Source organism: Emys orbicularis, chromosome 12 (assembly GCF_028017835.1).
Source record: "Emys orbicularis isolate rEmyOrb1 chromosome 12, rEmyOrb1.hap1, whole genome shotgun sequence".
Lineage (NCBI taxonomy): Eukaryota > Metazoa > Chordata > Testudines > Emydidae > Emys > Emys orbicularis.
The window spans coordinates 5729066-5742419 of record NC_088694.1 but is presented as its reverse complement, the minus strand read 5'-3'; positions in this window follow the sequence as shown (position 1 = coordinate 5742419).

Here is a 13354-nt window from a genome sequence, read left to right as displayed (position 1 = left end):
CCCCCTCATTGAAGCAGGTGTGCAGGGTTACTGCCCTGGGAACTGCAGGGCACCAGTGGATGTGCGGCCGGCTGCAGACAGGGGCATGGGGCAGGGCTAGCTGGAGGCAGGGGGTGTGAGGCTGGCTGCGGGCAGGTTAGGGGGTGCGGCGCTGGCTGGAGACAGGGTGCGGGGTTGGCTGGAGATGGGGGGGTGGGCGGCTGGTTGGAGGCAGGGCAGGGGCTGACTGGAGGTAGGGGGTGCAGCAGGGGCTGGCTGCAGGCGGGGCAGGGGGTGTGGGCATAGGCACCGACTCCATGGGTGCTCTGGGGCTGGAGCACCCACGGGGAAAAATTGGTGGGTGCAGAGCATCCACCGGCAGCTCTTCACCGCCCTGCCCCAGCTCACCTCACCTCCGCTTAGCCTCCGCCGCCTCCCCTGAGCGTGCGCCGCCACCGCTCCGCTTCTCCCCCCTCCTGCCCAGGCTTGCCGCAGAAACAGCTGATTCGTGGCAAGCCTGGGAGGGAAGGGGGAGATGCAGAGCAGCGGTGCGCTCTGGGGAGGAGGTGGAGGTGAGCTGGGGTGGGGAGTGGTTCCTTCTCCTCCCCCCCTCCCCCCCCCACGCCCCCGGGTTGCTTCCTTTCCTGCAGCCCTCTTCTCCCCACCCCACCCCCAGCTCCCCTCCACTCTGCCTCCTCCTCCATCCCTTCCAGGCTTGCTGCAGAAACAGCTGATTTGCAGCAAGCCTGGGAGGGAGGGGGGTGAAGGGGAAATGTGGTGAGCCTGGGGGAGGAGGCGGGGCTGGGGATTTGGGGAAGGGGTTGGAATGGGGGTGGGGTGGGGGGCGTGAGCACCCACCGGCTAGGCTTACCATGCCTCCCTATTTTCCCGGACATGTTCAGCCTTTTGGAAATTCCTCCGGGACGGCGATTTGAGAACCAAAAAGCCGGACATGTCCGGGAAAATACGGAGATATGGTAACCCTACTGTTACCTCAAACTCTTTCCCTTTATTTATACATTAGTAATACAATGACATACCCCTTAACCCGGCTTGCTTAGCAAGTTTTCTTTAAAAGGCCAAGCAAGAGATTTCCTTATGGTCATCAATTTACCAGATGTGTTTTGTTTTGTTTGTTTTTTTCCCCCCCAGAATGTCCATGCCTTGGCTCCCTGACAAACATTCCCGGGGGCACATATAGACTTCCTGTTTTCCTAAAATACATAGATCAGCAATTTCAGCATTCTCAGCAGGAAGGACGCAGGGTTAAGCTGCCCTGTCTGTGGCACCCAAAACCCCCTCCCCTCCTGTCTTGGTTATGCTGAGGCCACTGCATGACCAATTTACAACCTGCTGACTTGGCTGTTTTTAGCAATAAGCAAGAATGGCTCAGGACGGCCTGCCAACTTGACTGCTGTTAGCAACACACAATAGTGGTTCAGGCACTTTACTGGTTTGCCAAAATTTCCCTGTACGCTTCTGCTAGCATCATGCCCGCGAGTGTTTCACACATGGGACAGGGACCTGAACAAATCTCCTGGCTTCATGCTAAATGAATTTCACCTTAGCTCAGTTTCTCTTCAATCTTGGTGACAAGGGGGGGAGTTCCTCTCTGGACTATGGCTACTTACAGACAGTGACAGTATGCTTGACAAATCGCAGCTCCGGTTTAAGCAACCCCCTCAAAGTGCAGGCTCTTCCCTGGAATTGTGAACGTGCTCGATTAAGGCTTTGAAACCCCTTCGCTGCTTCTCATCAGAACGGGCAGCTATCTCTGCAGCCTTCTATAGTGGCCAGCCATGTCACTAGGCTGTCCTTTTTCCAGGTGATAGCCCCCCTCCCCCTCCAGTGTACCTGGTGTAGACTATCACTTGCCTTGCACGAGGCACAGGTAGGCGAGGACGAAGGCTCTGCCATCTGTGTAGGGGGTAGCATGATGTACTCCAGTCACTTTTCAAGGCCACTTAATTGTCCTGAGGGAATATGAAGCTTTTTTTTCCTATTCAGTCATGATGAGGCAAAGAACAGAGTAATTCTTTCCTGATCATTTGGTTCTAGCAGTAGCCTGTTCTCAGCATCTGACCCATTGCTAATAAAAAAGGTTAAAGCCCTGTCGTAAAATTCACTTCCGTTATCGGCTGCTACTTTTTGAGTCTCAGCTGCGAGGCTGGAGGCCAAATAGCCCTTTTGGCTTTCAAGCACCCAGTTCTTAATGCAGGTACAGGAGGATCTAGGTAAACAAGCACTTCAAAGAGGAAACTACGCATTCTGCAACAATTAAAATGAAGACTGACCTCTGCAGTTATGTATGCGTGTATCGATGCACAGATGCAGGCTGAAATGCAACAAAAGGTGGTCCAGTTGCTTGACAGGCTGCATCTGTCATACACTACATGGATGGAGCCATAAGCCCATATTTTCTTTAAATTGCCTTTTTCTTTTAGTTACTACCTTCCAGACAAATAAGTGCATCTGCACAAAAGGCTTGTTCCATCAGCAGCTGTGCATGCCACTGCTCCAGTGAGAAATGTTAGCACTTGCCTAGAATGTACAAATTGTATGTTACAAATGCCCTGGAACCCAAACACTTGACCTACATCAATAGGAATCTCTTGTTGCTTTTGAAATTGCAGTAGTAAACTCTTCTAAGACCACTATCGTGGCTGTTGTGTCTTCAGATAACTTTTAACAGCTGTCCTGTTTAGTCAGCCTTTATCATAAGGGTTCTAGCTGGCAAGGAGCATGAAAGTTGATCTGACTGCAGCATTCCCTAATTGTCTAGTGCATTGTTTTCAGAGCAAATGAGGGCAGTGTGGCCCATGCATTGCATGGCCTTACTCTCTCAAGCACAAATCTTAAGGTGGTATTGCACAGACCAATTTTATCCAACTCCATGGTTGGAAACAATCCGTTAATTAATTTTTCTGTAAAATCTAAACCAAGATAGATTAAAAAAAAACCAAAAAAAACCCTTAAGACCTAACTTTTAAAAGTGCCCTGATTCAAATACTTCTGTCTGCTCTTGTTAGACAGCTAATGTCACTATTCCTGTGCAACATAGCCAATCGTTTGTCTGCATCTATATGCGTCAGTCAAGTCTGCATGCAGATTAGGTGCACAGCTTTGAAAACCAGGTTCGTGCAGGCCCCTTTGTGACTGAATAATCAAGTTCTAATGGCACCAATTTTCTCTGCAAGCAGTTATTTTTATCCCAAGTTAGAACAGGAAGACATTCTGAGCTATAAAGGCTTACTGGCAGATTTTTAAATTAATTTGGCAACCTCTCCCACAATTCTGAGCCAAACCAGCTCACAGTGTTCTAAGTGAAAGCAATCAGCTTGTTGATGGGCCAAAAAGTTACAGCTCAATGACTTCTTTGGAAAAACACAAGCTGTGGAAAACGTCTTGCTCAACTGCCCTACCCCAAATAAACATTTCTCAGTTTCTTAGAATCACAGACAGTTAGGGCTGTAAGCAACCTCAAGGAAGGCAGGGCTAGTGTACCCCTCCTGCTGAGACAGGATTAACTGGTCTTCAGTCAAAGCAAAATGTAGGTTATAAACAAATCTTAAACTAATCTATGACTAATGCCAGGGTCGTGGCGCTCAAAGTTTATGAGGAAATGTCTTTGCTCAGGTCCTTGCTGTAAATGACTTCAGAACAGTTCCATGATGCCTTAGTCTGTATGGGCAACAGTCTCTTGGGGCTAGTGCAAAATGTGGGAGAGTAAAAGCCAAAATCTCAACTACTGTAAGCAAACGGAGAAAATAAGAGAAACCAGCAGTCGGATCTTTGCCTCACTTGTGTATGAAAACAGCTGATTGACTCGTTCACTAACACATGTGATAAGGTGTCCAAAAGGGCTTGTTTTGCACTAGAACCATTGTGTAACCCAGAGTACTCCTAGAACAGTTACCAACAATTGTTGTGGGTTTTTTATCTCTGTTTTGGAACACACAAATCTTTCCTTAAAAATTACATACTCATTATCTAGACCCAGTCCAAACATAAAGGGCTGACACTTTTCTCTTGTGTCTTGTAACTAAATCTGGTCTGACTCGTCCTGGTTTTGCATTTTCAATAAGAGAAGAAAAAAAAAAGACCTTTTAATGTGGCTAATCCTAGACAATCCCACAGATGCTTAGTTACAGAAAGGCTGAGGGGTTGGAAAGAGATGCATAAAATTGGAAGATGGCATATTCAACAGGGTTTATTCTCATAGCTGACTATTCAGGCTTATTCTTCATGGGGGGAATACTGCTCTTTGTGGAAGGACATGAAGCTCTTCTCCTTTATTAACAAGGAAAGGAGAAGATGTTTAAGTGGACGTGCACACTGAGAGTCAGAGCCTCTGCTGATGTGAATAGTGCTAGTAGTGATGTGATGTGATGTGAGTGCTAGTGACTTAACCCAATAAATCAATACTCTGTCGGGATAGGAGGGAGTGACAATTCAGGCCAGTTCCTGTGCTTTGTAAAGTGGAAGGCAATCATGTGTGTGTTTCACAAGAGTGTGTATGACAGTGACGTGTGTAACTGCTGCCTTGGCCGATTCACTCTGCATTTAATGGGCTCCAGATGTTCTTAAAGCGTTTGAGGGGAAAATAAAATCACTTCCTCAATCAGTCTGGAATCAGTGGAAAACGGTGGCCAGAGCAACACCCGACCATTCTCGCCACAGTAGGGTGACCAGATGTCCCGATTTTATAGGGACAGTCCTGATTTTTGGGTCTTTTTCTTATATAGGCTCCTATTACCCCCCACCCCCGTCCCGATTTTTCACACTTGCTGTCTGGTCACCCTACGCCACAGACTTTCACATCACCTGAGGCTGCACTGAGCAAGCTTATGACCAGGGCCACTATAAATTCAGGAGCAGGATCAAGGAGCCACAACTGGCTCCTTTGCAGCCCTCTCCCCTGCTCCTCTTTTCCTCCTATCCCCAGCTGTTGCCAGCAAATATTGTGCACAGCTGGGGATCTGGGCCAAAGTGGAGTTCTGTTCTGAGTAGTGAATTTGTGGGGGTTCCTTATGTACTGTGCGTTAATAATTTCCCATCAGTGTTTCTCCATTTCCAAATAAGCTGAGGGAGGGGTTGTAATTTAGTAATTGCCAGCCCTGCACATTCAGCCTGTAGGAACACAGGACTGGAAGGAACCTCCTGAGTCATTGAGTCCAACCCATCATATCAGCCAGTTCATACATTTGTTGTGCCTGACCTGCAAAGCAAATTGAAAAAGCCATTGAGTGTCAGCCGCTTTTCCCTCTTGACCGTATGGTATTGAGTGCTGGCTTCGTTGTTATGGGGGCGAACAGCAGGCTATCCCTGCTCCGACTAGATCCGTTTACAGTATTACACGGACGTAGCCTTCATTATGTCCAAATTTAAGTGGCGTGTCTGCAGCTGCTGACGAACTAGCCATTCAAATTAACTCTTTTCTCTCTCTCCTCCCACCAGTCATTTAGGAGGAGTTTGGTGCCCTATCTTCCTTGCAGAGACTGATCCGGCTATGGAAGACAGGAGTTTTACCTGTGAGATGGCTGTGCCTAATGTATGAAACATCATGCAGAATTTAATCGATTTCCAGTTTGGGTTGAAACAAAGCCTAGCAAAAGCGTTATCCATGGTCAGGGAGGGTGGAGGAAGTGGCAGTGATTATACCGTGTCTTATACGAGAAAGTTTCCCGTTAGCCCCAGGAAACAGCTGATATAGACCACCACGATTTTATGCCTCCTGCTGCACAAGTCCAGCCACTACGGGCCTGATCCTGTGTGGAGCTGACCCCTTGCAGCTCCCATGGGGGCCAGTAGGAGCCACAGGTGCTCAGCATCTCCTGGGATCAGAAATAAAAGGAGCTAAAGGTGCTGAGAACCTTGCAGAAGCTGATCACTTGGATCAAACCATGGATGAGGGACTCTGCTGACGGTCTAAGCCCTCTTGGAGTGGCTGGCTGGCAGACAGAGAAATGTGCTCTTAAAAAAAATAAAAAAAATAAATAACACTTTCCATGAAGGGTTCCCGCCTTGCAAAGCCTGAGCCCCCGTCTTGTGTGAAAATTATACGCCCAGGGCACAGGTAACCTGAATTAAGGGCAGTTCAGAACATTGTATTTGTGGTTCTCAGCTTTGAGAACCAATGCCAGTACTGACAGCACCCCGATGGGCGGTGGCTCGTAATCTCAACCTGGGTAATGTGTGTTCCCTGTGTTTATTTCCCCAGAGCCCTGTGCCAAGGCAATGGAGTGAGGTCTGAGTTTCTACAGCTGCCTTCACCACTGTAACCTTGTTACACGTTGCTTTTGCTGCCCTCAGGAAAGGGCTCAATGAAGCGAGTCCCACACGGGATTACTGAGCTTTTAAACCAGAAACCCTGCATGTTCTTTCCCTGCGGCTGGCACAGAGGGCCTGGAGATTTTCTTCTGGTCACTTCAAGCCTCCCCTCTGGCGCAAAGCAGGGCTGAGTCTCTCTTCCAGTGAAGGGAGCAGGCCAGGAGCTAGCTCCTAAACCATCCACCTCCCTGTGGCAGCAGTAGACAGCTGGGCCAGAGGACAGGCCTAGACCTGCCCTGTGCTACTGTAACAGCCCCCTGAGCCATCAGCGGCTGGTACAAGCTAGAGCAGCTCCCGGTCGGCCCAAAGCATAGATTGCTCAAAACCAGTTTTGCACCCCACTCCCTCTGGGGTGCATCAGATGCTCCTGGGTCTCAGTCACAGATTGGGGCCACTCTCCCCGGAGTAACTCTGGATTGACACCGGGGTCAGGATTTGTCCCTCAGCGCAGTTTGGTGCTGTCTCATGGGGGTGGGAGCAGGAAGGAATTGGGAGCAACCTAAGGTCAGCTTTAACGGGAACAATGCAAAGCAAAAAAGGACCAGGGTTAGGCCTGAAGATTTTCCCCTTATTTAAAATCCAGTCGAGCTGCCAGCTTTCTGCATCCTCATCGCACTCCTTAGCTCCTCTACAGCGCTCTTCCAGCTGCCCCGGCTGCCGGGCAAGCTGCGACTAAGGCTGGGGCTCTCCCGCGCGGTGGCAAAGGGAACGAGGGAAATTTGTGGCAATGATGAGCGAGGCCATAGGCATCTTGTTGAAACACACGCACCAAAATCCTTCCCTCTCCCAAGGAGGGGCTGGACCGTCAAAACCAGCTTTCCTCTCTCCCTCTGTGCCAGGCTCCCATTGAGTTCAAGCGGCTTTGGAGCAGGCCCCAGAGGGGCGAGCAGGTCTGCTGAGGTTTCTTGTTTGTCACGGACGTGGCCATAAGAAAGCCTCCAGTTGTTGATATTCCCGGGGGTGTTTATATCAGGTTCCTAGCAATAGAGGATAAAAGACACCCCCCCTCTCCCTCCCCCCTGGAAGTGACAATCCAGACTCCTAATGCAGAGAGAAATGCAAACAAAATGAAACCTGGTCTGACCCCTCTTCCCTGCCTGCTTGGCTGACCTTTATCCCACTTTTCCATGTGGACGAGCAGATGGCTTTCTTGGGGTGCATGCGTCTCTCCACTACCTCAGCACTCAAGCAAGGCAGGCAGGGAGGCGGGGTGGGGGGAGAGAGACAGGCAAGGACTGCTGGGATCCTCTGCACAGGGATTGAGCATTGGGATGTCAGGGCAACAGCTGCTGTGGGGAAAGGAGAATGACTTGCAGGGATCCGGTGACACTGCGGGTACAGAGTTTGTCAGCGCTGGGGTGTTTATTTTAATAAGGGGGCTGTGGAGCAGACCCACTTTTGGAAGGGACGGGGAGTGCTTCCAAGACTGTGCAGGGAGACTTTGCTTATACACAGCAAATCCCTGATGCAATCTGCCTGCAATCTTTCCCCTCTTGGTTGTTTCTCTTCATTGACCAGTAACCCAAACTGTTACTGAATAAATAAGGAGTTTTCCTGGAAAGGAGGCCAAAATAACCTGTAGAGCTGGCCTGAAGACAACAATCCATTTTGCAAGGACTTTCAAGGTTTCAAAATTTGGGTTTGTTCCTCCCTGGAATGAAAAGAAACCAACCTCTCGACTGTTTCTGTGAAACAGATTTTTGTCGAAATGTCCATTTGGGGATCAGAAAGGTCAGGTGTTCAGTTCGGGTTCTTGCTCTCTCTGCTCAGACGTGACCCCAGAGTCCACCCTGAACCTCAGAAATCTTCCCATCAAAAACGTTGCTGAAATTGATCCATCTCCATGGCATGTTTCAGTTATGACAAAACAGCGTATTTCAGCCAAAATCCATTTAGTCGAAAGCATTCTAACCAGATGAAATAACCGGTGATATCATTTGTCAGGAAGGAAAACTCCAAACCTCTTTCACTCAGCAGAGGGGAAGGCTGGCCTTGTGGCTAAGGCAGTGTATCTACATTGCTGGTTTTAGCCCCATAGCATAAGCCTGAGTCAGTTGATCTGGGCTTACTGCCGCTGGGGAGGTGGCAGGGGAGGGTTTCTTGCAGTGTAGATGTACCCTATGAGGCTCTGTAGTCTAATGGTTAGAGCAAACCCTTATGGAAAAGATCCTTTGAGTTTAATGGGTATGAAACTAACAGAATTTGATAATAATTATTCTGAAATCTCAGAGAATTATAGTATTCTATTGGATGGCTTAAAAATTCTCAAGAAAAGTTATATTCTCTAGAACTTTTCTCCAAGGAACCAGAAGATTTCTGGGTCCTATTTCTGGAAGAGCCACTGATTTACTGTGCCACTAATTAGAAAATGGGATATATATATATATATAATCACAGCTATATGGAAAACTGGATGCTGAATATAAGTTCTAGTGTCCTGGGAGAACAATAATAATAACCAGTCTTTAAGGCAGTGTTCTCAATCCCCAACAGGGACACTCACGTTACGGCTCTGTGCCTCAGTTTCCCCATCAGTACAATCTGGATGATAAAGCTTGCCCACCTTTCTAAAGCAATTTTGAACTCTGTGGCTCTGAATACATTTCTGACTAAACACGGAATATTGCTCTTAGATGCACTTCTGCTTGTCGTCGCCAGATTGATTGTGTCTGTCAGTGTAGATGAGACCTCTCCAGGACAACCTAAACAGGAAGCAAAGATCTACCTTTGAGCATGTGCTCTGCTCTTCTGATCTGCACTGTGATAGTGAAATCCCTGAAAACTGTCCTCCTGTGTTCTTCTTTCAGCTTTGGGTGGTTGAATACACGTCTTAGGCAACAGGAAATGCTTGTCTAGCTTGTTCCACAGCAGTCTTTACAGGCAGATCCCATGTTGTTTCCAAATAACCCTTTCTGTTCTCTACCATCCCCACCCCACATGCAGCACTCCTCACAGCCTGCAGGTGGCACGGTGTCCTCTGAGGTTGATTCTAATGATGCTCTAACAACAGGAAACACTTGAGTCCCATTGTGGCGGGGTTTGTACCCCCTCAACCCCCTGAGTCGGGGTGGGGGTAGGAGGTACCCCGCCTATTTATGCCTCGGTCTGTTTTCTACGCTCCCTCCGGTAGACCGCACGGTGTGGCCCACTGACCAGGGCCTATCCACTGTCTCTTCCCACGTGGGGTAGCACGGCCTAACAGCCAGAGTCAATTCAGTGTGCCCCTAGGGCAGTATGGCCTAATGGCCAGAGTCCCCCTAAGTTTCTTCCCCTAGTGGGATAGCATGGACTAGCGGCCAGAGTCACTTCAGCCACCTTTGTCAGTAGGGTAGAGTGGCCTGGAGGTCTGAGCCTGGGGGTCGTCCCACGAGGGTGGCAGCCTCCAGTAGGGGGGCCCGGGCCCACCCGACTCCACCAGGCCCCAACCCAGGACCCTAACAGCGGGAAGCACAGCCCACCCCGGGTCAGCGGGGAACCCCACCAAAACACACTGCCCTCATGGGGGTGGGAGGTACCACTCCCTCACCCCCCCAGGTCACTTCCGACAGGCGCTCCCGCTGCAGCAGTCCATGCAATATCAGGGTCTCCAGGCGCCTCAGCACCATGCACTTCCTGGGGTTCTGACAGCAGCTGGCCTCTGGTTCTGGTTTGGGGCTCTTCAGTTCTCGCAGGTAACGGCTGCAACGGCTCCTGGCCTGGAGCCTTTGCCGGGCATCCTTCCTCCTCGGCGGTCAGTCCTGACTGAGCAGCTCTGCCAGCTTTTATACCTGAGCATGCCCCACAGAGCCTCGGGGTGGGGTTAACCCTCTCAGTCCCAGTGTGGGGCTGGTCCGTCCTGTCACACCCATCCACATCTGGAGACCCCCCAGGTGTGCCCCTCACCTGCATGTGGCATGAGAGACAAGTGTCCCCTTTGCATCTCTCCACTGGAGGCAGCAGCTGCCCTTCATTTTCAAAGAGGGCAGCCAGGGCCACCCTTAGGAACAAGTGCAGCAAGTGCGGGACTTGGGCCCCTGCAGTTTTGGGGACCTCGCCGTGCTCTGTCGTCTTTGAATTTCACAGGCTGGTTCACCTCACCTCTGGGAGCAAATATAGAGCCAGCTTCTCACGCTAATCAACACCCTGGGCGCCTGGGGCCCTCTGGATTACAAGGGGTTAGATCAGGGGTGGGCAACCTGTGGCACGTGTGCCAAAGGCGGCACGCAAGCTGATTTTTAGTGGCACTCACACTGCCTGGGTCCTGGCCACCGGTCTGGGGGGCTCTGCATTTTAATTTAATTTTAAATGAAGCTTCTTAAACATTTTAAAAATCTTATTTACTTTACATACAACAATAGTTTAATTATATATTATAGACTTATAGAAAGAGACCTTCTAAAAATGTTAAAATGTATTCCTGGCACGCAAAACCTTAAATTAGAGTGAATAAATGAAGACTCGGCACACCACTTCTGAAAGGTTGCCGACCCCTGGGTTAGATCTTGCTGCTGTTGACCTTCAAGTAGAGGCAGGCACAGATCCTAACACATTAAATAAGAGATTCTTGCAAATGTTGCACATAAATCACCCAAGGGAGTAGCTTATGTCTGAAACTTTGTTTCACTTCCTGCTTGTCTATCGGTTGTTGCTGTTTTTACCTAAGTAATTAATTCATGTGTGCGTAGCACTTTGCAGATGGAAAGTGCCTGGATCGTCACTAGGCACTGTCACTATTATTGGCCCCAATTCTGAAAGCCCTTTGAAGTTTTGGCTGAGGAAGGACTAAATAAATACTGAGCAAAGGCTTTAGGATTTAGCCCCACCTTATGCATGATCCTTTCTAAAGGCAGAAAGCAGGTGACTATATTTGTTTAAGTCACTGAGTAAAGCCAGGGGCTGATTCAGGGATCTCAAGTTGGTACAATTACTGGCTCTGCATGCAGCCAAGTCTTTAGTAACAATTGTGTGGTGTCTGTGGGTGATCCTGTCTGCTGAATGGAAAATTAGACAAGCTGGGAGCTGCTAGAGTGCTGGTAAGCCTGGATTCATTTCCTTTTTTTCCACCACCGCCCCTCTTCCTGGCAGCACGGTTGTGTAACCAAAGCTTTGGGTTTCTCATAGGTTAGTAACTATGAACAATTAGCATTTGCCATGTGCTATTCTGGTTTTGAACCAGGGGGGCAGAGGGGTAGATGCAGAGAGGGGAACAGCAGTTCTGTCAGCCTAGGTCTTATTCTATTTTTGCTTCAGTTTTTACACTACTTGGCCATTGAAAAATGAAAAACAAATTGATGGTAATGAACAGCAGAGCAAAGATGCCCATTAATGATCACACATTGGCAGTTGCTGAGTCCTAAGAACCTGATTCGGACGATGCCACCTGGGACCAGGACGCCTAGGACGGCTGGGACCAGATCCCATAGTAACCCACTAACTGCAGGCAGATAGTGATACATGGTAGATCTGAAGTGGGGCTTCGTGTATTTGTTCTTTCATCTGCCCCCCCCCTCCCCTCCCAAATGGATTTCAGACAGTGGTCTCTGCTCATTAACATCATTTCCCCCCCCCCCCCCCCCATCAGTTCCTTGTTGGGCACTTGATTGAACTAGCCAGGGCGGGTGAGAGTAAAAGCTAGTCCAAGGTTTTGCATTCAATTTTTATAACCATTTGATATTATTTTCGCCAGCATCCGTCCTAGATTAAGGGGAAACCAATAAAGCAATGGGGCACCCCTTAACAGGGCCGTGATGCACTGTCAGCTGAGGAATTTCAGTGCATCAGGCCATAGGCAGCCATCTGGGGATTCCCTTTACATAGGGGACTATAGCTGGCACCTCTCCTGGACCTCTCAGATTGGGACATATGGAGAGCAGGCCATGGGGTGACTGGAACATGCCATGCTCTTCTAAAATGGAAGAGGTTTGAAGTGAAATCCAGCCAAAACTTGAGGGACAGTCTTGAAGGCGGGAGGTTGTCTGGGGATGCTGGATTCCCCCACCACCATTGGCTAGGGCGTATGCTGGGAAGCTGTTCAAAGGCAACAGGTCACTTGTATTAGAGGAGGGATTTTATCTAACAGAGCAGTGTAAAGCCTGAAGTAGCATCTTGATGTTTACTCACTATGTAACTAGTATCTGTTTGATCTCCCTTATTATTGCCTCTCTGAATCTGTGGGTTTTCTACTAAATAAGCACGGCTCTATTGTGCAAATGGTGTGGCGTGTGGGGGCCAAAGTGAGCTGATTTCACACCTTGTGGGGTGACAAACCAGAGGGGAAAAGTTTGTGTGTCTGGTAGTTAAGCACTCGGAAAGGACGAATTTGGAGAGACTCAGGACTCAAAGGATGGTTGATATCTCTCTGCGAGGAGTAACTAGGCTGGTGGAAGCCAGGAGAAGACCTTGTGCTAGTGGGCTGGCCATTGGTGTGAGGGATCTGCCGCATTCAGGCACCCCAAGGTCACAGGGGAGGTGGTGACCAAACCCCACACTGCTCTGGGGGATCCCCAAAACATCACAGACAGTTTTTTACTCCCAGCATCCCTCTGTAAAGCTGGAATGGCCGCTGCTGGTTCCTATAACTGAGGTGAGTCCATGGGTCTGTGGCGGAAGCACTCATGGGTTGAGTAGTTGCTGGCCTGTACACGGGAGGGAAAGGGCCCTGGCTGATTGTTTTAGAACCTTATATACAAACTGATTTTCCCAAGCACCTGCGTACACTGCCAGCTGGTAGGGAACTGCAGGCTGAAAACCACTGAACCCTCCATGGGCGCATTGGCTGAGGGAGTTTCTCTTCCTGGGGTCAGAGAGTAACAAGGCCCCTCTTTTCTGTGCTGCTTCCAGCTGGCCCCTCAAGGCATAGCCCATAACAGACTGTGCCAAGCCATATACCTTGGAGAGCTATAAAACGGGGATTTGGCCTGGGTCCGCAGCTTTGCCTCAATACCACGTCTCTCCCCGCTAATCCAAGATATCTGCTGTCCCTGGGTGAAATCCACCCCAGTGCTAAGCTCTCATCACACCACATAGGCCCTGCTTAGGCGCCTAAGGGGTGCAGGTCTTTAGGGAA